This window comes from Macaca fascicularis, chromosome 3 (assembly GCF_037993035.2).
Source record: "Macaca fascicularis isolate 582-1 chromosome 3, T2T-MFA8v1.1".
Taxonomy (NCBI): Eukaryota; Metazoa; Chordata; class Mammalia; order Primates; family Cercopithecidae; genus Macaca; species Macaca fascicularis.
Window position 1 is genome coordinate 147,211,416 of NC_088377.1, and position 23,108 is coordinate 147,234,523.

The following is a 23,108-nucleotide window of genomic DNA, read 5'->3' on the forward strand; positions in this document are numbered from 1 at the left end:
AGGAGAGGCCACCACTGCTTTATTTCTACTGTACCAGCGTCTACTTTCAACAGCACAGGGCCATGGTCTCTTACAAGAGAAGGTGAAAAGTCTCCACTACTGCTAAGCTCATGGTGTCACTCAGAGCCACTCACCCCACAGACTGTCGTGGTCCCACAGCAGCCACTAATAACGGAACCATTTCTGTTCTCCTTGGAGTGGCAGTTGGCAGCGGCAAACAGGAAGTTGTCTTGAAGTAGGGTGTGGTTATGCCCTGTCAACATATGCGTACAGACACACATACTTTTTTTTTTTTTTCCTTTCTGGCCCCCTTCTCTCTCCCGTCTTTATAAGCAAAAGGTCTGAGTTATTTTGGTGAAAACAAAACTTTTTACATGATTTAAGATCAACCATCGCTACCACACAAACAAAACCACAGGACAGAAAGGGACCTAAAACACAGCAAAAGGTCTATTTTCCTGCCACCAGTCTTGTGGCATTTAGTTAGGAACTGACTGTGTGTGTGAGTGGGTGTGCATTTTCCCCTTGATTTCTCTGGGCACACAGGAAACAGAGCCCTAGCTGGAAACCAGCCAGACACGCCACCCAGCATCCTAGTGAGCTGGTCGGTCCACCTGTGGGCCAGCTGCCCGAGTTGATTCAGGGCCTGCAGTGTGCACGCACTGGACAAGGACCACTGAGGACAGGAAAGAAGGAAAAAACCAGGGTGCTAGTTTCAAGCAATTTGTACAGTTTGAATAGAAAGGACCCTGAACATGTCTTAACACAAAGTACATATAAAAACAACAAAGAAACACAATGGCTGAGTAGGTAAGTGCACTGAGTAGATAATACACGGACATAAACATGGGGAGGTGGGGTTGACACGCCAGGAAGGTTCATTGCAGCTGGCTTCCCGGTGCTCTGAAAGGTGTGCTAGAAAATTTTCCACTCCACTCCTTTTCAGGCCGGAGGCTGGTGCCTCCAGAAGGGCTGTCCAAAATAGACTGGTCCCCAACCCAGCCTCCTACTTCTGACCTCTTTCTGAGGCAGCTACTCTCCCCGCTCCCCGCCTCAGCCCTGTCTCGGCTCCAGCTCCAGCCCACAGACCGAGAGCACTGTCTATGCTAACACTCATCTTGCTAAATGGCTTGTGGGCTGCCAGCATGATCCGCCTGCCAGGATCTCTGTTCCGTGACCTGCGCCCAGCCCCACGCCGTCCTGTGTGGCCCTCGTGCCCTGCGCTCACACTTACACATCCCGGGGAGGCTGCCTTGCCGTTTGGATAAGGAGGCTGAGCCAGTGACACGCTGGGCAACGCGACTCGTGGTAGTAGACGTTTCCTGGCTCCTGGATGAGGGCCCTGGCCAGTCAGAACGCACCACTTCCCCTTTAAGAGAGCACGCCCAGACGAGATTAGGGAAAGGCAGAAAGAAAAGCCCGGAACAGTCAGGGTTGTATCCTGAATTTGGCGGATGAACTTGGGTATTCCTGAACCGCACACACAAGGTGTGGTCAGAGGCAGCAGGCTCCTCAGAGGTGCATGAGAGCCAGCGCTGTGTGTGCAGGGCTGGGCCTTCCGGCAGCCCCGGAGCTGCTGCTTGTCTGGCCTGGGTCCCGGGTCCCCAGGCAGCCTGGAGACACCTCAGGCCTTACCCACTCCCCCTTCGCTCAGGGCTTGTCCATCCTGATAGGCAGAGTCCACTTCATTACCTAGCACTATGCCTTAGAGAGAGTAGAGAGGTCATTATAATGATTGGAAAATACTTTTGTGGGTTGTTAGAACTATTGATTTAAGCAGGGAGCTTTCATTCATTCTGGATATTTAGAAAGTTTAGTCCCTGATCTTGGCCAAGGACAGTAGACTTGGAGGGGGGAGAATGCCTACCAAAACAATGGTTCACAAAGGCCACATGTTATATGATTCCCTTTATATGAAATGTCTAGAATAGGTAAAAACATACAGACAGAAAGCAGACTCGCGGTTGTCAGGGGCAGGCTGGGAAAAGAAGGTGGGGGAGTGATGGCTTAATGGGCACAGGGTCTCCTTTGGGGGTGATGGTGGCACAACATTGTGAATGTACTCAATACTACTGAATTGTACACTTTAAAATGGTTAATTTTCTGTGATGCAAATTTCACCTCAATTAAAAAAAAAAAAACAGTGGCAAAGTATGTTTTGTGCATCTTTATCTTCTACTAGAACCTCTCCTGTGTGGCATCCAACATTTCTTTGTAAAACCTGGTTATTACCTGATGAATATTAAATCAACCCTAGCTAAGGGGTACGTGCCTTTTAGTAAAAAAAAAAAAAAAAAAAAAAAAAATTAAACCTTTAAGATACAAAGTTTTCCAAGACTCAGAAGTATGACTTTCCTGGAGAATTCTGGACTGTGGGGAGCCAGCACCCCCTCACATCATGCTCACATGCTTCCTCCCATCACCACAAGCTAGGCAGAGCCTACTAGGCATTAGAGAGATTAGACAGGTCATTATAATGACTGCCTATGTAAGACGGTCTCCTGTGGGGACCATCCCTTCAGTCACTTGAAAACATAACCAAAGCCAGAGACAGTGAGTCCCCCGTGGGAGAATTATTCAGGGAGAACATGACTGGACTTCTGGGTTCTTGGCTTCCTTTTCCCCTCTTGTTGAGAGAGTTTCTTCCCAGAATTGAGGAGAATTCATCGGTTTCAGACTGGGAGGGAGCTGTGCTGGCTGGCAAAGCAGAACTAGTTTCCACAGTTCCATTTGTTTGGAATGTAGTGTGGGGGGGGTGTCGAGGGGGTATAAGCTGACCACCCATCTGACCAGCCCTCGTTTTCAGTCATTTGCAGCTTTGGCTGGAGATTGTCTGTTCCCAAGAGTTAGGCTGTGGGCGTTGTTCCCCGATCCCAGGCTAGCAGGTCAAGGGCCCCTGGGCACATTCCCCTCACCCAGGGGACTGTGGAATAGAGGCCTGCTGGATGTTGCAATACTTAGAAGAAACACAGATGAAAGGGCAGGCCCGAGGCCTGGGAACCTGAGTCTTTCCAGAGACAAACGTGAGTTGCTTTCCTAGTATCTCTGCAAAGAGTTCCAGGATGACCTGGAGGACAGAGATGGCAACGGCTGCCCTTGGGCCAGCTTTCCCAGAGCAATCTGGACCTTCTAAAGCATTGGCCCCTGCCTCTTGCAGCCCTGCTCTCCCTCCTCATCTCTGGTGCCTGTGTAGGCTCTTGGTAGCCTTACACCTGAAGTAGCCTAAGTTCTCAGCAAACATGTGGCTTAGGATAATAAGATGCAATATTTACTCTAGCTTCTGAAGAGCAGCAAGTTTAGAACCGTAACTCTAAATACAAAAACAGGCAGGCTCAATCTAATTTAAAAATGGGCAAAGGGCCGGGCGTGGTGGCTCACGCCTGTAATCCCAGCACTTTGGGAGGCTGAGGCAGGTGGATCACGAGGTCAGGAGTTCGAGACCAGCCTGGCCAATATGTTGAAACCCCATCTCTACTAAAAATACAAACATTAGCTGGGTGTGGTGGTGCCCACTAATGACTCCAGTCACTAGTCATTGGGGAAATGCAGATCGAAATCACAGTGAGGTATCATTTCACACCCACTGGGATAGATGTTAACAAACGATGAAAATAACAAGTCTTGGTGAGGATGTGGGGAAGTTGGATCCCTTGTGCACTGTTGGTGGGAATGTAAAATGGTACAGCCACTGTGGAAGACGAGTATGGCAGTTCCTCAAAGAATTAAAAATAGAGTCAGCACATGATCACACGATCTAGCAATATCACTTCTGGATATATATGCAAAAGAATTGGTATCTCAAAGATATTTGTATACCCACATTCATAGCAGTATTACTCACAATAGCGAAAGGTGGAAGCAACTCAAGTGTCTGTCAATGAATGGAGAATCCTATAATGGAATGTTATTCAGCCATAAAAAGGAAATTCTGACACATGCTACGACCTGGATAAACTTTGGGGACACTATGCTAAGTGAAATAATCCAGTCACTAAAAGACAAAGTAATGTATGATTCCACTTATATGAGGTACTCGAGATAGTCAAATTCATAGACAGAATGGCGGTTTTCAGGGGTTGCAAGGGAGAAGGAATAGAGAGTTATTATTCAGTGGGTACAGAGTTTCAGTTTTGCAAGATAAAGAGTTCAGGAGAGGGCTGGGCACAGTGGCTCACACCTGTAATCCCAGCATTTTGAGAGGCCGAGGCAGGAGGATACTTTGAGTCAGGAGATTGAGATCGGCCTGAGTAATACGGCAAAACCCTTTCTCTACAAAAAATACAAAAATTAGCTGGGCGTGGTGGTGTGTACCTGTAGTCCCAACTACTGGGGAGGCTGAGGTGGGAGGATCGCTTGAACCCAGGAGGCGGAGGTTGCAGTGAGCCCAGATCACTGTACTCCAGCCTGGGTGACAGAGCGAGACCCTGTCTCAAAAAACAAAACAAAACAAAAAACAAAGAGTTCAGGAGAGGATGGTGGTGATGGTTGCAAAACAATGTGAAGATACTTAATGCCACAGAACTGTACGTTAAAAATTAAGGTGGGTAAATTTCACATTAAGCATATTTCACCACAATTAATTTTTTTAATAAAAAAGTTAAATACAGAATTACCATACTGACCAAAATTCCACTCCTAGGTATATATCCAAAGGAACTGAGAACAGATACTCACACAAATCCGTGTCCACAAATGTTCATAGCTGCTCTATTCATAAGAGCCAAAAAATTGGAAACAACCCAAATGCTCATCCATGGATGAGTGGATAAACAAAAATTGTGCTACATACATACAATAAAAGAATACTCAGCCATAAAAAGGAATGAAGCATGATACATGCTACAACACAAATGAGTCTCAAAAACATGATGATAAATGAAAGAAGCCAGACACAAAAGGTCATACACACACACACACACACACACACACACACACACACACACACACACATATATATAGTATGATTCCATTTAAATGAAATGTCCAGAATAGGTAAATCCACAGATACAAAAAGCAGATTGGTGATTAGCAGGGGCTGTATGTGGCGGGGGAGGCGGAATAACTGCTTAATGGGTATGAGGTTTTATTTTGAAGTGTGATGAAACATTTTGGAACTAGATAGAAGTGGTGGTTGCACAATATTGCCAATGTACTAAATGCCACTGAATTGTTCGGTTTAAAACGGTTAGCTTTATGTTTTGTGAATTTCATCCAAATTTTTAAAAAGCCTGCAGAAAGTAAGAGCAAGGATAATCTACAGCAGAACAATTAGTTTCAAGATAACTGAGTTACCTTTAAAACCCTTTCTGAAATCACTTAAAGGAGGTAATTTTTAAGTTAAGGTAATTAAGGCAGCCAGCAGGATACAGCAAACAGGCACTCTAAGACAGCAGTTCCCAAACACTAATGCTACCAATTTGGGTCTACAAAGAAGTGTTGTCTGAAACAATGTGATACATAAACACACACACGCATATACATGCACATGCACATACAGATTTTTCTGAGTTTACGTCCTCCCTACATTTCTGTGTTAGAATCTCCTTTACGTATCGATAATGAAGATAGATTGGTTGTGGTGCTTTGTTACTCTTTAGGGGGTATTGTTTTGTTTTTAGTGCCTTTACTTCATAAAATAAAGAAAACCTGAATTCAGGGTCAGATGCAGTGGGTCACGCCTGTAATTCCAGAACTTTGGGAGGCCGGGGTGGGCAGATCACTTGAGGTCAGGCGTTCAAGACCCACCTGGCCTACATGGTGAAACCTTGTCTCTACTAAAAAATACAAAAGTTAGCCAGGTGCAGTGGTGCACACTTGTAATCCCAGATACTCAGGAGGCTGAGGCAGAATCGCTTAAACTCGGGAGGTGGAGGTTGTAGTGAGCTGAGATTGTACCATTGCACTCCAGCCTGGGTGACAGAGCGAGACTCCGTCTCAGAACAAACAAAAAAAACCCCTGAATTCAAACGACTACCACTACCAACACCACCACACGCAAACACACGCACATACACACACATGAACACAGGCTCCACTAGCTATTTACAAATGGGACAGTGAGGCACAGCTCTTCCTCTTGCCAACCTGCTCGTTCATCCCTGATACAGCTGCCATTTCCATAAACAGATCATCATTCTCCCACGGACTCAGGTCTTAGACCTTGAAGCTGGGACTAACAGACTCGCAACTGGCAAGAAAAAACTCACAGGTAACCATTCTCTGCAGGCCCCCTTCTCTAGGAGTGCAGTCGCTCACCCACACTCCTGCCCAGGGTCTGCCAGGCACGGCTTCACTGCAGGCTCCATCTAGGGTGGTGCATCAGGTAAGCAGTGTGCCAGGTAAGCGGTGAGCCAGGTAAGCGGTGTGCCAGTTTAGTGGCACCTCCCGAGTTCAGTCCCGACTGTTGGAGAGTTCTCTTTTATGCCAAACTCCCGTGTAATGACCACTCACGATTCCCATGTCTGCGTTGTGGGAGTCACTATGAACCACTCTAATCACCCTTCCATGGAACATCTTGCCAAATATTTGTTCCTTGAAACTTCCTTCTCTCAGGCTAAACATCCTGAGATGTCTTTTTATGCGATTCCTTACAAAACATCATTTTAATTACTCCTCAATCTCGGTTCTCTTGGCTCCCCTTGTTCTTCACAGACCATGGAGCTCAGAAGGGAGAGCATTACAGGTGGGGTCTGACCAGCTCCTACAGATCTGTTCTAGACATTATTCTCCTATTAATGCAGCCAGAGATCCAATCTAGATTTTTTATTTCTGATAGCTGCCTCATCTCTAAGTTTTATTTCACACATTTTGCTGCCAAGCTGCAGATCCACAGGTATCCTTTAAAAATGTCATCTTGTTGGATTCAGTCTACTGCACCAGTCTGTTGAGATCTTTTTGGACCCTGATTCATTAACATAATCTTCTCTCCCTCCCAAATCTACCACCTGAAAACTTGATCAGCCTGCCGTCAATGCCAATCTTCTTCTAAGTACTCATATACAACATGGAAGAGGGCAGGCCCAAGCGGGCAACTTGATACATCCTTTGGTGCAACAGTGGCCTTTGAACAGCACTTTTGAGGTGTGGTTGTACTGAACCATGTGCCATTCAGGGCAGGTGTCTCATGTGGCCCACATTTCTTCATCTCCCTGGTAGGACCTCGTGGGTGACTGTGACGAATGGGACTAATGATAGGCCTCCTCTTACTGTTGGTTGTGAAGGTTAAGTGCGAAGCTCTTCAAGCAGGGTATTACACACAATGAGCAGTCCAACACTGCCTTTAGTATGGAGAAGAGAAAACAATAATAAATGGTTCTCCAATTCCCAAACTACCTTCCTTACTGGCAACCATATACAGACATTAGAAAGCTGTAATCAATAGAAGGAGCACTGACATCTAAGAGCTGGAGTCTAAATCCCGGCTCTCCTTCCAGAATGTCCATGCTCTGAGGTTAGCAGTACCTCCCCTCTCCTGTGCTATAGGGAAGAGTCAATGACATGAGGCATGTAAAAGAGGTTTCAAAGTTGAGTCAGACTATGCAAACATAAAAGAATAGTATGATGATTACTGTTATAAATAAGTCAAGATACCATTTCCATTGGCAGAAACCTGCCTGAGAAGCCAAGGAGGAACTTATAGATGTACTCAGGCTGCCAGGAGGAACAGGTCTTTCAGCACACAGCAGCTGGATTACTTCGATAATGAGATTCCTGATCTCCTCTCCTGGTAGCAATCACCTCCTCTCTCATCTCAGACCAAAGCCGAAGCTGGCTTTATAAAGAAAAAGTAGTGGGTCTTCCTACCATACTCGCAGAGGGGCCCCTTAGCCTGTGGGAACACACTTTCTCTACAGGGTCCCCTTGTAGACCAGGACCTGAGTATTAGCAGCAGGGAACCGGCAGGTGATGAAGGGCCACAAGGGTTGCTTTTAGCTCCCCTATGACTTGACCCAGTCAATCCCTGAGCTTCCATCATGGATGGCGGTTTCTAAGAACACCAGGCTTTAGGCTCTGACATTCTCAGGGCAGGCTCTCAGAAACCCTGTTCTCACTCCAGCTGAGGATGTTGGTGTCTTCAGGGAAGAAACGGTCTTCACTAAAAACCAATCTTGGAAACATTTTGCAAAGCATGGTCACAGGCCACCTGTTGGCCTTTAGAATCTCAGGATCAAGGATATTCCACAGCAGGGGAAGAAGGAGAGGAAATGGCATGGCCAACCACATGCCTCTGGGAAGAAAGCAGCATTAAGATGGGAGGCAACAACTAACATAAATGAATTTTCCTCTCCTCATCCATCTAAGGTTAGTTTCCCAACTTCCAGGGGGAATGAACACTAAGGGCAGATTAAAAAAAAAAAAAAAAACACAGATGCTCTCTGACTTGCAATGGGATTATATCTGGATAAACCCATCATAAATTGAAAATATCGTAAGTCAAAAATGCATTTAAGGGCCGGGCACAGTGGCTCATGCCTGTAATCTCAGCACTTTGGGAGGCTGAGGCAGGCGGATCACCTGAGGTCAGGAGTTCAAGACCGGCCTGGCCAACATGGTGAAACCCCATCTCTACTAAAAATACAAAAATTAGCAGGGTATGGTGGTGGGCGCCTGTAATCCCAGCTACTTGGGAGGCTGAGGCAGGAGAATCCCTTGAACCCGGGAGGTGGAGGTTGCAGTGAGCTAGGATTGTACCATTGCACTCTAGCCTGGGTGACGAGAGTGAAAGTCCATCTCAAAAAAAAAAAAAAAAATGCATTGAATACAATAACCTACTGAACATCATAGCCTTAGCTTACCCTATCTTAAATGTGCTCAGAACATAAGCTGCAGTTGGGCAGAATCCCCTAACACAAAGCCTATTTTATAATACAGTGCTGAATATCTCATGTAATGTATTGCATACTATATTGAAAATGAAAAACAGAATGGTTACATGGGTACTTGACGTACAGTTTCTACGGAATGCATGACACTTCTGTACCATCTTGAAACCAAAAAATCATAAGTCGAACCATTGTAAGTCAGGCACCGTCTGTATCTATATGTAATTGTTGGCAAGACACTGAGAGGTTTATGCCAATGAATCTATTAACAGATCAGGGAGTTGGCCCAGAAAGGCGATGGGAGGGAAGGGGCCCAGAAGGGAAGGTAACAATTCCTGACATCGTTTCTGGAGCCTACTGGTCCACAAGCTTCCCTTACTCAACCTATCCCTAATAAGAGTCTCTCTTGAGACAGGTGGGCTGCCACAGTCACCTAAGAATCATTATAAGCCACATGAAAGCGAATTCAGACTTTCATAGCCACTGATGACTTTTAAACATATTCCTGTCTTTCTCTCATTGCATTTCCTTTGACTATGCACCCACACAGAGATGGTGCCTGGTTCTATAAACGGATGCATGAGAGGAAAAAACTCACAGATGAATCTGTACCCCATGGAGGTTCCTGCAGTGTTCTGAGGCTGAGGCAGGACCAGGCTTGGTCAATTGGTGTTATGGGTTAAATTTGTCCACTTCAGACTTCATATGTTGAAGTCTTAATCCCTAGTACCTGAGAATATAAGCACATTTGGAGAGAAAGTCTTTGAAGAGGTGACTAAGTTAAAATGAGGCCATTAGGATGGGGCCCTAATCCAATAGGATAGGTGTCCTTAAGCAAAGGAAGGGACGACAATGGCACAAGTCCAGAGGGTGGATCACATGAAGAGGCGGCAAGAGGGCAGCCATCTGCAAACCAAGAAGAGGCCTCAGGAGAAACCAAACTTGCCGCCACCTGAATCTTGGACCTCCAGCTTCCAGAATTGTGAGAAAATAAACTTTGGTTGTTGAAGCTACCCAGGCTGTTTCATTTTGTTATGACAGCCCTACCGTACCAAGACAATTGGTTCACCTAAAAACCATGCAAGTTCACCAGATCAGGGAGAAAAAGTACAGGACGGAGGCAGAGGCCCAGGAGATGCATCCTCCTCCTTGGGCTGTGTTTCAGAGCAGTGTGACAGAGCAGAAATGCAGCCTGGCTTCAGCTACCCGCACGAGAGCATTCTTTCATGCATTCCCACTGACCGCGAGACCCACACCACTACCTCACTGACACCATACCCACTCACTCCAAGGCTTTAGTCATACAAAGAAAACAGCTATTCTATATTGTTCTTCGGTGCTCTTATAATGTTTAACCATGCCTTTTACTTAAATAATTCCAGGAACTGGACTTAAGAGATCCAAAATATGGAACCAAGGTTGCAGAGTGTCCCACCTCAGGAAGGAATGCTGAACAACTGATTTACAGCCTTGTTGTTGCCAGCCAGACCACCAGATGGCCCATGACTCAAGACAATCATCACAACCAGATACATTGACTTGCATACCCTACCCCCTCACATGCTTTGCCCAGCCCAGCCTGCATACCCTACCCTGATATCAATTCCTGTGCTTCACCTAATAAAAAAATCTCAACTGGGGCTGGGTGCGGTGGCTCATGCCTGTAATCCCAGCACTTTGGGAGGCTGAGGCGGGCGGATGGCTTGAGCTCAGGAGTTTGAGACCAGCATGGGGAACATGGAGGAACCCCCATCTCTACTAAAAATACATAACTTAGCTGGGCATGGTGGCATGTGCCTGTAGCCCCAGCTACTTGGGAGGGTGAGGTGGGAGGATCACCTGGGTCCAGGAGGTAGAGGTTGCAGTGAGCCCTGATCATGCCACTGCACTCTAGCCTGGGCAACACAGAGCAAGACCCTGTGCCAATTAAAAAAAAAAAGAAGAAAAAATCCCAATGGGCTCTTTTCAGAGGGTCAGTCACGGATTTCTCTCTCTCTACCTTATGCCCGGGCATAAGCTCCAATGAAGCCTTGTCTGGGAAGGCTCTTTTGGCCTCATGTCAATTTCTATTGCACCGAGTACCCAAGAACCCATGGTCAGTAACAGCAAGGTCAAGGTGAGACAAATCTCCTAATTGCTGACAACTGGCAAAGTCTGCCTGTCCTGAAGACCTGAAGCTGAGGTACTCTACAAGTACAAGGAGCAGGTGTGAGTAGCTGGTCTGAAAAGTTATGACTCCAGGCCATAGTCTAGGAGTGACCAACTCCTTTTATCAGCTTACTTTCTTGTTTCACCTCTTACCCAAAAAGTAATCTGATTACTCGTTCTAATTAATCTATATGTCATGGGTGTTGTTCCAGAAAAGACAAGACCTTGGGGGTGAATGGACTAATGGCAAAGTGAGGTCACTGTTAGCAGACTCTCAATGGTTTGACGAAATTACACAGACCATCTGGCCCAGTGCTGCCTTTGGCGGGGAATTCACTGGTCTCTAGGTTCTGCCTGGGTGCCTCGGTCTTCCTGGAGTGTAGGGTGGACAGAACCATTCCCCAGGGTCCAAGAGAGAAGGGGTGGGCTCACAAATGCTCACTGCTGCTAAGGGGCCCAGCTGCTCCGGATCAATTATGTTTTAACAGCAGCTATGTCATTGGGGCTGGGCTGGAGGGAGGAATCAAAGTGAGGAAGGAGGGTGCTTCTAAGGTATTGGCAGACCAGTGTCTGGAGGGCCTGGGAGGGGCAACGTGCTCTAGGAGACAGAGCTGAGGGGCCTTTACTTTCCCAAGGATGGCAGGGTGGGCGGGTTTGGCTCATTCAAATGCAAAAGCCTTTCAGTATTCACTGCCACTCCTCCTAGCTCCAACAAAAGGCCTTTAGGTTCTCTTCACATCTTTCCATTCACTTGGGCTGTGGGGGTTATTGACACAGCCGGGGGAGCCCCTATAATCATACCTTGCTGAGATGCATACAAACCAACACACACCTCAAGCCTGACACCTTCCGAAGGTGGGCCTAAAGTCCTCCTGGTCCCAACCAGACACACGGAGGAGGCACAGGGAGGTGGAACAGAGGCCCCATACACAGGGGCAGGTTTGAATCAAATTAGAACAAAGAGTCCCTTAGCATCACGTCATAGCTAGTTAGCCCACAGCAAATGGGGGCATGAGGAGGCGAAGGTCCGATGGATCATGTCCGAGCCTGAGTTTTAGCTTCTCAGCTCCCCTGTGTGAGCCAGGCCTCAAAGCCAGGCTTTCCCTCCTAGGACCAAAGGGCTGGACTTGGCCCCCACCAGCTTAGTGGGGTCAGTGTGAGAAAGCACAGGACACACTCTAAACGTCAAAGACCTAAAGCAAGGAAGCCTCATCATTATTTTCTGCAAGGTTAGAGGAGACAAGGCACTTTTTTTTTTTGAGATGGAGTTTTGCTCTTGTTGCCCAGGCTGGGGTGCAATGGTGCGATCTTGGCTCACAGCAACCTCTGCCTCCCGGGTTCTAGCAATTCTCCTGCCTCAGCCTTCCGAGTAGCTGGGATTACAGGCATGTGCCACCACACCCAGCTAATTTTTTGTATTTTTAGTAGAGACAGGGTTTCTCCATGTTGGTCAGGCTGGTCTCGAACTCCCGACCTCAGGTGATCCGCCCGCCTCGACCTCCCAAAGTGCTGGGATTACAAGCATGAGCCACTGTGCCCAGCAAAAAAAAAGCATTCATATGAATGAGAGAAACATGGAGAAGAAAAGAAATCCTCTCTTGACAGCACTCAGCAGTTAGAACTATGTCAAGCCTCAGCCTAACGGTCACATTTACCACCTTGGAAATTTCCGTTTTCACTGTCCATTCTCATTCATGTGATGCTGGGGGTGGGGATGGACCCATCTGTGTGGGACTCAAGGTCCTGGTTCTAAGCAGACCCGCTCCTCAGAAGGCCTTCCGTGAAGCCTAAATGATGTTTGTCGTCTTCTCCTTCTTTTTCGATTTGTTTAATTTAAAATATTTAACCCGAGGCACAATGAAGTGTCTCATTTACAAGGTTCTCCTGGACCATTAGACTGGGACTCCACACTCATTATGCTGATGAACGCGCTACTTACTCATGCAAATTCCAGGAGCTGCAGACTCCGAGATGGGAGGTGCTCAAGGTACGATATCAAGGGCTGATTTAATTACACAGCCATTCAGTGGGCCAAGCACGGTAATTTTTAGCCAACTGTTCTAGTAAATATTACGGGAAACCCTTTTATAGAGTGCTAATTCTGGCTTAGTGTTTTCGCTAAGCTTTAGTTCTTATTCAAAACATGCACATGGGCCCCCAAAGATGCTACCACCAGGCCAGAAAATCACACAGATAAAGCATGAGCCGGTATGCCATCTTGCAGTCAATCATCCTTTTAAAAATGTGATAAACATCTGCATATCACTGTCATTTAGGTGGGGACAAACTAAGATCCAGTAACTTCCCTGTGTCTGTCCTTCCTCCGGTCCCCTCCCCCATGACTCTGAGTCCTGCAGACTAGCCCTCGGGCAGGTTTTGGGTCACCAAATGCCACTGCTAGCGGCAGTTTGACAAAACAACCACTGTAAACTCATTTCAGACGTTTGAAACAATACCCAATCACTGCATCCACCCTCGAGGAGCGCCCCAGAGGAAATGGCATCATTACTTTCATTTTACTCCGTTTGTGAACGACTAAAGGAAAACAACACGTCCTAGGACTCTCTGAAATGTTATCAAGTGACCCCTAAGAAATTAATCATCAGAAGCTAAAATAACCCTCTGCTGCACATAGACTGCCGTTTCTCTAAGTGGAGAAACAAATTTCACTTTCCATAGTTGGAACAGAAACTCTTATGCATCCCCGTTTCTTCAAAAAAAGTCTATAAATAACCTAGGATCAGCAAAATTATGCAAAACATCCTGCTAGAAGAAGAAATGTAAACTAAAACCACTTACAGAGAGACTCAGGCTGCCAACTTAATCTGATGCTACGACGACTGTAAACATGTTGTACTTTTGGAACCTGACGCGATCCACATTAGCACGGATGTCATTAAAAAAAAAAAAAAAAAAAAGAGACAGAAAGAAAAAGGAGGAAAAAAATCGCAACGACTAAACAACAACAAAAGCCCAGCCCCAAAACAGAGCAACGTGATTCGGTATTCTGCACGGTGCACAGCCCGACGGCTGACCAGCTGCAGTCAATACCAGCTATCCGTGCTTGCACACGCCAACTGTTTTGACTACAGGCACTTGTTAAACACAGAGTTTCAGGTCCTACCAGTTGGACACCAGAAGTTCATAGAACTGACCCAGTGCCAAGAACAACAAGCACAGAAAGCGAACTGGCTGCCTCGTGCGGGTGTTTTCGTTAACTGTTTATGCAAACCCCAAAGCAATTGGGTAACAATTAAGAATAAAAAAGAACTTAAATAACAAAAGCAAAAGATTACCACCTTGAAGGAAATGTAGATATTGGCAGCTGAAGGACAGACGTCATGCTACTTTATTGGTGGGGTGGGTGGGTAGTTTTCAGAGAGAACTGGTTGGGGGAGGGGGAGGTGTCACATGACACACTGCAGTTATTAGCAGAAGGAACTGGGTGCTTCCTTGAAGCATCTTTTAGAGATTGACTTAGATGTTGCAAATGTGGAGGCTTTACTGCACATCTGGGGGTGATGGCAGGAGCACTAGAATTTGTCAGTTGGTAAATCCCATAGAAAAAGAAAGGGACATGCTGGCTGAATCTTTCTTTCTTTTCTTTTTCCTCCTTCCTTCCCTCTTTCCCTCTTTCCCTCCCTCCCTCCCTCCCTCCCTACTTTCCTTTCGTTCCTTCCTTCCTTCCTTCTTTTCTTAAGATGGAGTCTGGCTTTGTCACCCAGGCTGGAGTGCAATGGCGCTTTCTTGGCTCACTGCAACCTCTGCCTCCTGGGTTCAAGCGATTCTCCTGCCTCAGCCTCCTAAGTAGCTGGGATTACAGGCATGCACCACTACACATGGCTAATTTTTGTATTTTTAGTAGAGACGGGGGTTTCGCCATGTTGGCCAGGCTGGTCTCAAACTTCTGACCTCAAGCAATCCACCCGTCTCGGCCTCCCAAAGTGCTGGGATTATAGGCATGAGCCACCGCACCCAGCTCCTCCTTTTTTAGAGACCTTTTGCTCTGCTACCTAGGTTGAAGTGCAGGGGTGCCATCAGAGCTCACTGCACCCTTGAATTCCTGTGCTCAAGCGATCCTCCTGATTCAGCCTCCTAAGCAGCTGCACCACTGCACTTGGCTAATTTTTAAATATTTTGTAGACATGGAGTCTTCCCACCAGGCTGGTCTCAAACTCCTGGCCTCAAGCGATCCTCCTGCTTTGGCCTTCCAAAGCACTGGGATTACAAGCATGAGCTGTCATGCCCAGCAGAAACACTTCTTAAATTGCTTATTTTAATAGGCTTTTCCATTTTTCCCAGAGTGCATCAAGCAGTATCTCATTGTAGGACCAAGAGAATTAACCAAATAAAATTTTAGTTACCTGAGGAGTTCAGAAAACAATTCCAAGAGAACCTGTGTGTGGATGTAAGAGTGAGAAATTTTTTTTTTTTTTTGTTTTAAATAGAGACAAGGTTTCGCTCTTGCCCAGGCTGGAGTGCAGTAGTTCCATCATAGCTCACTGCAGCCTTGAACTACTGGGCTCAATGAATCCTTCTGCCTCAGCCTCCCAAATAGCTGGAACTATAGGTGTCTGCCACCATGCCTGGCTCATTTTTAAAGTTTTTGTAGAGACAGAATCCCACTATGTTGCCCAGGCTAGTCCTGAACTCCGGGCCTCAGGCAATCCTCCCGCCTGGGCCTCCAAAGTGCTGGGGTTACAGGCTTGAGCTAACGTGTCTGACCGAGTGAGAAATTTTAAATTGCTGGGTGGACTTAAATCTAATGCCCCATCCATCCATCCATCCATCCATCCATCCATCCATCCATCCATCTAATTTGAAGAATACAATGTCACTCCCTTCCCACTCCACAGGTTTTGGGGAAAGTCATGAGTAAGTAGAAACAGGCTGTTTGGAAAAGCCACGGTGACTGTGGGCCAGCTTCACATTTGTTCTGGAGAGCAAAGGTTGCTCCTTTGGTTTTGGGGCCACCAGCGCCATGGTGGTGAACAGGAACCCACATGGTGGCTTTCTCTTTCCTCTCAAAGTAACCCACATTTTATTACCCACTATATATAGAAACTGTTTCACTGGGATCTGAAATGGAGCCACCCCGGAGTGAAATGCAGCAGTTGCCTGACACATCACAGGAGAAGAGCAAAGGCAACTTAGCACATCTAAGACCAAGGAAGGAGCAGTGGAGGAAGAAGTCTGAGGTTGGGGAAAGGAGGAGGGTGGAAGGGATGTAGTAAGAGAAGTTTCAGGTCCTGAGGGAGAAATGAGCGTTTTTTTTTTTTTTTTTTTTTTTTTAAGGCAGAGTCTCACTCTGTTGCCCGTGTTGGAGTGTGCAGTGGTGCCATCTTGGCTCACTGCAACCTCCGCCTCCTGGGTTCAGTGATTCTCCTGCCTCAGCCTCCCCAGTATCTGGGACTACAGGCGCGTGCCACTGCACCTGGCTAATTTTTGTATTTTTAGTAGAGATGGTTTCACCATGTTGGCCAGGCCAGTCTCCAACTCCTGACCTCAGGCGATCCACATGCCTTGGCCTCCCAAAGTGCTGGGAGTATAGGCGTGAGCCACCGCGCCTGGCTGAGAAGTGAGTCTTCAATCAGCCCTGTCCTCGGGGTCAGCAACCGTTAAAGTAGCCCCAGGATTTCTGTGGGTTAAAACCCCACAGTTTATGTTTCTTTCACGCACATTACATTATTTGATCCTGTGAGGTGGTAAGGGCAGCTATTATTACCGCCATTATAAAGGAGGGAAACGGGGCTCAGAGAAACCTGTGACTTTCCAAGTTACACACCCAGGAAAGCTTTCTGATGTCCAATCCTGGGTCTCAGCCTCATGGCTGGTAACGTATGCTGGTGTGCAGCTTCATTATTCACAAAGCAGCTTAAAAGGGGCAGACTTTATTATTCCCATTTTCACAGGCAAGTAAACTGGGATTTGGAGAGGCTACGTGATTTGGCCAGGGCCACACTGCAAACTACAAACAGCACTAAGTCTTCCAACTCCTGGCCCGGCCCTCCTTGCTTCCCTCTATGGCGCTTCCAGAGAAAATAATAAAACTAAAATGGCCAATGGAGTTGTTTGACTGTAAAAGCACAACCTCAGCCAGGCACGGTGGCTCACGCCCGTAATCCCAGCACTTTGGGAGGCCAAGGCGGTGGATCACCTGAGGTCAGGAGTTCGAGACCAGCCTGGCCAACATGCTGAAACCCGTCTCTGCTAAAAATACAAAAATTAGCCGGGCGTGGTGGCTGGTGCCTGTAGTCCCAGCTACTTGGGAGGCTGAGGCAGGAGAATTGCTTGAATCTGGGAAGCGGAGGTTGCAGTGAGCTGAGATCATTGCACTCTAGCCTGGGTGCAGAGCAAGACTCCCTCTTAAAATAAATAAACATTAAATAAAATAAAAGCACAACATTGCCCTCAATTTTCTCAACACTCCCTGTCTTCATGGCTTTTCTAGTGTTTCACAGTGAATGTGCCTAACACGGAAGGGTTTCTTTCCACAGTGTAGGGGGAGCTTTGGACATCTGCACTCTAGAGCTACTATTTCAATGGAAAACAATCGTCTTGATCCAGTTCGCACCCTGTCCTTTGATTTGATCAGTTCACCTAAATGCCAACCCCTGGTTCCTTACCGAATCCGTCTAAGAAGCAGTGAAGTGGAATGTCCCAGCAGGCCTGACAGCTGTACGTTATGAAGCTTGTATGTGCATGGTGCACCACGCACATGTAGAGGGGATCTAGCTTAGCATATGGTTTGGTGGATCGCTTCTCTAACAGATGTTTCACAGTTAGGCCTTTGCTGAGTTCTTTGCAACAGGTCACTGAAGACATTGGACCAAATGTAGGTTTCCACTGTCATGTTCCCTTGTCCATGCCAACTGGACACACTCACAGCTGAATCTGGGCTGATATTACTATTAAGTGACACAGGCTAAGCAGGTTCACTGCAGGCGTTGGACATTTGCTGTGAGGGACAGGGTGGTGGGTTACTGCAGATGGCCAGCAGGTTTGCAGGTAGCGATGAATGGAGGTGTCTGTCAGGAAGTGAAGGTTCGGGGCCAGGATCAGAGATGTTGAATGTAGAATGCAGAGGGGAGCCTGTCAGGGGGTGATGGTTAGGAAGTTACAGAGCATTCTACCACCCCCTTATGAATCTGCCTGTCACACTTCTTTCTCCCTGATAGTACAACATAAGAAAACATACACCCAAAGGCCAGGGAAGTTGCGTGTCAAGGTGGACTTCACGTTGACTGTTATGAAGGTCATGAAGACTAATGAAATCTACATGCTCCTGTTGACTGGAAATGCTCTGCAGCTTGGTGGGAAGTATATGTAGTGCTTCCCACTGCTAGTGAATACTCACTCTCAAGGGGGTTTCTTTAGGTGGGTTTGGTAACCAGAGGACATTTGCATCCATGCTGACTGGAAGAATATGGTGCTAGGTGAATCAGAACAGTCTTGGCAGGGAAACTCGTGTGCTTGCAAGGTATAAAGTGAGGAGTATATTTCCATGTAACATGTGACTTCTCTGATCATAGAGCCCCACCCCACTCCCACTTTTTTGAAGCCAAAAAGAAGGACACATGATTTGACAAGCATTGGCATATTAAGGAAAGACAGCGTAGGCTATTTAAAATCAGAACTTCTGAAAGTCCATGAGGCCTAGCTACCGAACTTGTCATATCAAATTAAAGTGCGCTAATAGGGAGATATGGAATATTAGCAGAAATCTGTTGTAGTTAGACTGCATGCTTAACAAAAGCAGTTCCACCACAGACCAGACAAACGCTGTTTTGCTGATGCAGATAGAGAAGGGAGTTTGGGAAATGCTGGAGGGCTCATTCCATGCAGCCCATTGAGGATAAAGCTGGGGCCCCCTGCCCATGCCCTGGATGTTTATACTCCTCCGAGTGAAGGCAGCCGTATCAGACTCCATATGTGGAGGAGGAAGCTGGGCAGGGACCAGCACGGTCTGAACATGTGGAAAGCTGGCCAAAAAGAGGATGGAGCCAACACAGGATGGCGCCTGAGCTTTTGGGAGATACAGAGGCAAGGAAAGCATGTTGGTAGCTGTGGCTGCTACTGGTTGCAGGCTTGGCTTCAATGCTTGGGTTCTAGTGCCTGACCTTGCCATGCAGACTTCCCAGTAGTGTCCGCACTCGACTCAACATGCCTCACTTATGCCCTGTTACCTGGATTCACAGGGGCTAAGCCAGTCTTGCCTGATCATACCAGCAACTAGATTTTGGCTTAATCCTTTGTGATGTGGCCCACAAACCAAGACGTTGTAACTGATGTCACAATGTCAGTTTTGCATTGATGGGACCACATATGCTAGATTTTTCTTTTTAAAAAATAATTTTTTTTTTTTTTTTGAGACAGAGTCTCGCTCTGTCGCCCAGGACGGAGTGCTGTGGTGTGACCATTGCTCACTGCAGCCTTGACCTCCTGGGCTCAAGTGATCCTCCCACTTCAGCCTCTTGAGTAGCTGGAACCACAGGCATGCATAACCATGTCTGGCTAATTTTTATTATTTTTTTGTAGAGATGGAGTTTTGCCATGCTGCTCAGGCTGGTCTCCTGGGGTCAAGTGATCCACCTGTCTTGGCCTCCCAAAGTGCTGAGATTACAGGCGTGAGCCACCGCGCTTGGCCATACACCAGATTTTGGGGGAGAGTGACTATCAATGTCAGCCAGCCTTAGCCTGTACTGCATTGCAGTTTGAAAGATGACTTTATGGTAAAAGTCTTAGATGTGGGTTGACTGGAATGCAGACCACTGGACTGAAGTTCCCTGAGAGCAGGTTCTGAGTCTCAGCCATCTTTGCAGGCTAGTGCCTAGCCAGAGCATAGAAACTTTGCTGTGTGTTTTAAATACATTTTTTGCATGAACAAAAGAAATATCTCTTAATCTGAATTACAAAGATATATGTATACCTTACTAGGCATATCTGGAAAGTGAATATCTTTATATTAAATATGCATCAAATTTGGTGTTTCTAAAAAGTTGTTTGTGGTTCAAGTTAGGGAGAAGGTAGAAAGGCTTTCCATTTAACATTTATAATGCCAAATCTTTAAAAAGATGTAGCCACATTGGAACAGGGCTCTTTCCAAAAGATCTTCATTCCACTGTACTTTTTTTTTGTTTCTTTTTTCTTTTTTCTTTTTGGGGTGGAGCCTTGCTCTGTCACCCAGGCTGGAGCACAGTTGTGCAATCTCGGCTCACTGTCATCTCTGCCTCTCAGGTTCAAGCGATTCTCCTTCCTCAGTCTCCCAAGTAGCTGGGATTACAGGCGCATGCCACCACGCCCAGCTAATTTTGTATTTTCAGTACAGACAGGATTTTGCCATGTTGGCCAGGCTGGTCTCAAACTCCTGACCTCAGGTGATCTGCCTGCCTCAGCCTCCCAAAGTGCTGGAATTACAGGCATGAGCCACCATGCCCGGCCATTTCACTGTATTTTGATTTCTTAAGTGGTATACTTTGAATGTTACTGATCCTTTTTTGATAACTCCAAGTCACTGTTACAGGCATTAATTGCTATAAAATTATGACTTTAGAGCCTACGACTGCAGCTGTCAAACTTTTTGACCCTGATTTACCTTAAGAAATGAATTTTACAGTGCAACCTAGTATTACAGATATGTAGATGAGAGACAAGTTCCCAAAGATAATACTTATCTTCGCTATCTAAAAAGCACTGTGATCTCTTGTCTTCCGTTGTTTAAAATGTTGGTCAGGATTCACTAAACTGATTGCCCCATCATCATGGGTGGTGCCTATGGTTTGCAAACACTGAGAAAGAATGCAGGGCTTTCAGCTTCCCCGCTTTCTGGCTTTTGCCTGTATTTTCCTGCAGTCTGGTGTCACTTCTTTTTACTGTGAAGGCCTGCCCCCACAATCCTCCTTAGAGTTCTAATTTCCTGAACTTGGAAATCAGACCATCAAGCTTGCTGGTATTATGTATAAACTGAGAGTAAACTGTTTCTCAATGACAGCCTGAAGGTGCCCTGGACCATGGTGTGGAGCTGAGGAGCAGTGACTCAGAGCCCCTCCGAGCGCTGTGAGCTCCTGGCTGGGTTCCCACACAGCTTCACTCAATGGCAGAACTCATGATACTGAGATATTATGGAACGCACCACCTGTAAACACCTGCATGTGCACACAATGTTTTCTTTTGTGAAAGGAATATTCCAATGACTGGGGCTGGTGGGGCTAGAAAATGACAAGGGGGGCTGGGTGCGGTAGCTCACGCCTGTAATTCCAACACTTTGGGAGGCCAAGGCGGGCAGATCACCTGAGGCCAGGAGTTCGAGACCAGCCTGGCCAATATGGTGAAACTCCGTCTCTACTAAAAATACAAAAATTAGCCAGGTGTGGTGGCACACACCTGTTGTCCCAGCTACTTAGAAGGCTGAGGCAGGAGAATCGCTTGAACCTGGAGGTAGAGGTTGCAGTGAGCCGAGATTGCACCACTGCACTCTAGCCTGGGTGACAGGGCAAGACTCTGCCTCAAAAAAAAAAAGAAAAAAAAAAGACAAGGTCTCCTGGCAGCAGTGTTGCTCCATGAATGACCATATCTGAGCTCCTGTGTATGAGGAGGTTATTCCTAAAGTAATTTACTGCCTCAGGCAGTTTGCAACGATGTGATACCTTGACTTTTCACCCTGAGCTGCCTTTGCTCTATTATTATTACTATTGAGACAGGGTCTGGCTGTATCACCCAGGCTGCAGTGTAGTGGTGCATCTTGGCTCACTGCAACCTCCACCTCCTGGGCTCAAGTGATCCTCCCACCCCAGCCTCCCCAGTAGCTGGGACTATAGGCGCACACTACCGCGCTTGCCTAACTTTTGCACTTTTTGTAGAGATGGGGTTTCACCATGTTGCACAGGCTGCTCTCGACCTCCTGAGTTCAAGTGATCTGCCTGCCTTCGCCTCCCAAAGTGCTGCGATTATAGGTGCGAGCCACCACGGCCGGCCCCGTGCCCTATTATTTATAGCTCCTCCTAGTGTACACTTTAACTGTCATGGATCTTTCCACTTAAATGCAAAAAAAGACAAACATTAATATATGAAATTTCAAAAGGTGTGTCAAGTTTGTGTGTGTGTAGATATCGTAAATTGATTTCTAAAAATTACAGCAAAAGGGGTACATACTGTGCCCCTAAACAACCTAAATTACAAGCAATTAGGCACTGGTTAAGTAAATTATTGGCACATCCATTCAATGGAAGGCTGGAGATGCATAAAAATGATGATGCAGATCTATATTTACTAAAATGTATCCATGATAATTTTAGATGGAAAAAAAAAGCATGTTTCAAAGCAATGTCTGTAAGATTCCACTTTTATTTTAAAAATATAAAATATATGCATGTAGATACATATGTACAACACAGAGACAAACACATACACATAGAAAAAAGATTGGAAAGTTTTACATGGAAATAATTATTTTCTTATTTTACTTGTTTCGACTTTTCTGAAATATTGGCAGTTTTTGCAGTGCATTCCTTTTATAATAATAACAAAGGCAATTTTAACTTTGAAAAAAATAAAACTATATTATTATGTAAAACAGCACCTCTGTTTGGGGCACCACCCCTATTTGCACCCCATCCCATCCTCATGTCAAACTTTCAGAAGAGTTCTACTCATACAAAAAAGGGTAAGTTAAATGTTTACTAGATGATTCTTACATTAATGCATTTTATTTTTTTAGAGACAGGGTCTTGCTCTGTAACCCAGGCTGGAGTGCAGTGGTGTGATCACAGCTCATTGTAGCCTCAAACTCCTGGGCTCAAGTGATCCTCCTGCCTCAGCCTCCTGAATAGCTGGAACACAAACGTGAGCCACGGTGCCCAACTCATTAATTCATTTTAAAGCAAACCACTGGCTTATGGTTTTACTTTTAACAGTCATGTTCTCTTCCCTGATGGAATTATGGCGGTGGAAACTCTAGCAGACGTCTTGGCTAGTTACTTTCTTGGCAGAAGCAGGCTATGGGTCTCTCCAGCCTTGGAGAAGATAAGTTGAAAAGCTCACATGACCTATATTCTGATGCTACTTTTCCCAACCAGAGTCAATTCAAGTGTAAAACAATGTTAGTTTAAAGATGGAAATGATCCCTAACTCTTGCTAGTG

General features: G+C 46.2%; 1 protein-coding gene across 31 annotated transcripts in view; it reads right to left on the reverse strand.

Annotated features, from left to right (window-relative positions):
- ATXN7L1 (ataxin 7 like 1) overlaps positions 1–23,108 on the reverse strand; it is a 269,394-nt gene that overhangs the window by 70,974 nt on the left and 175,312 nt on the right. For 7 of the 31 annotated variants that reach the window (XM_074035774.1, XM_074035768.1, XM_074035763.1 and 4 more), the window contains exon 1: positions 13,770–14,049. The exons of 17 other annotated variants lie outside the window; for them this stretch is intronic. The gene's annotated coding sequence lies outside the window, so the exon portion shown is untranslated. Of the gene's footprint in view, positions 1–134; positions 254–1,234; positions 1,340–13,769; positions 14,050–23,108 lie in introns of those variants that run through there. 7 more of the 31 variants (XM_074035770.1, XM_074035760.1, XM_074035766.1 and 4 more) reach the window with 2 other exon arrangements.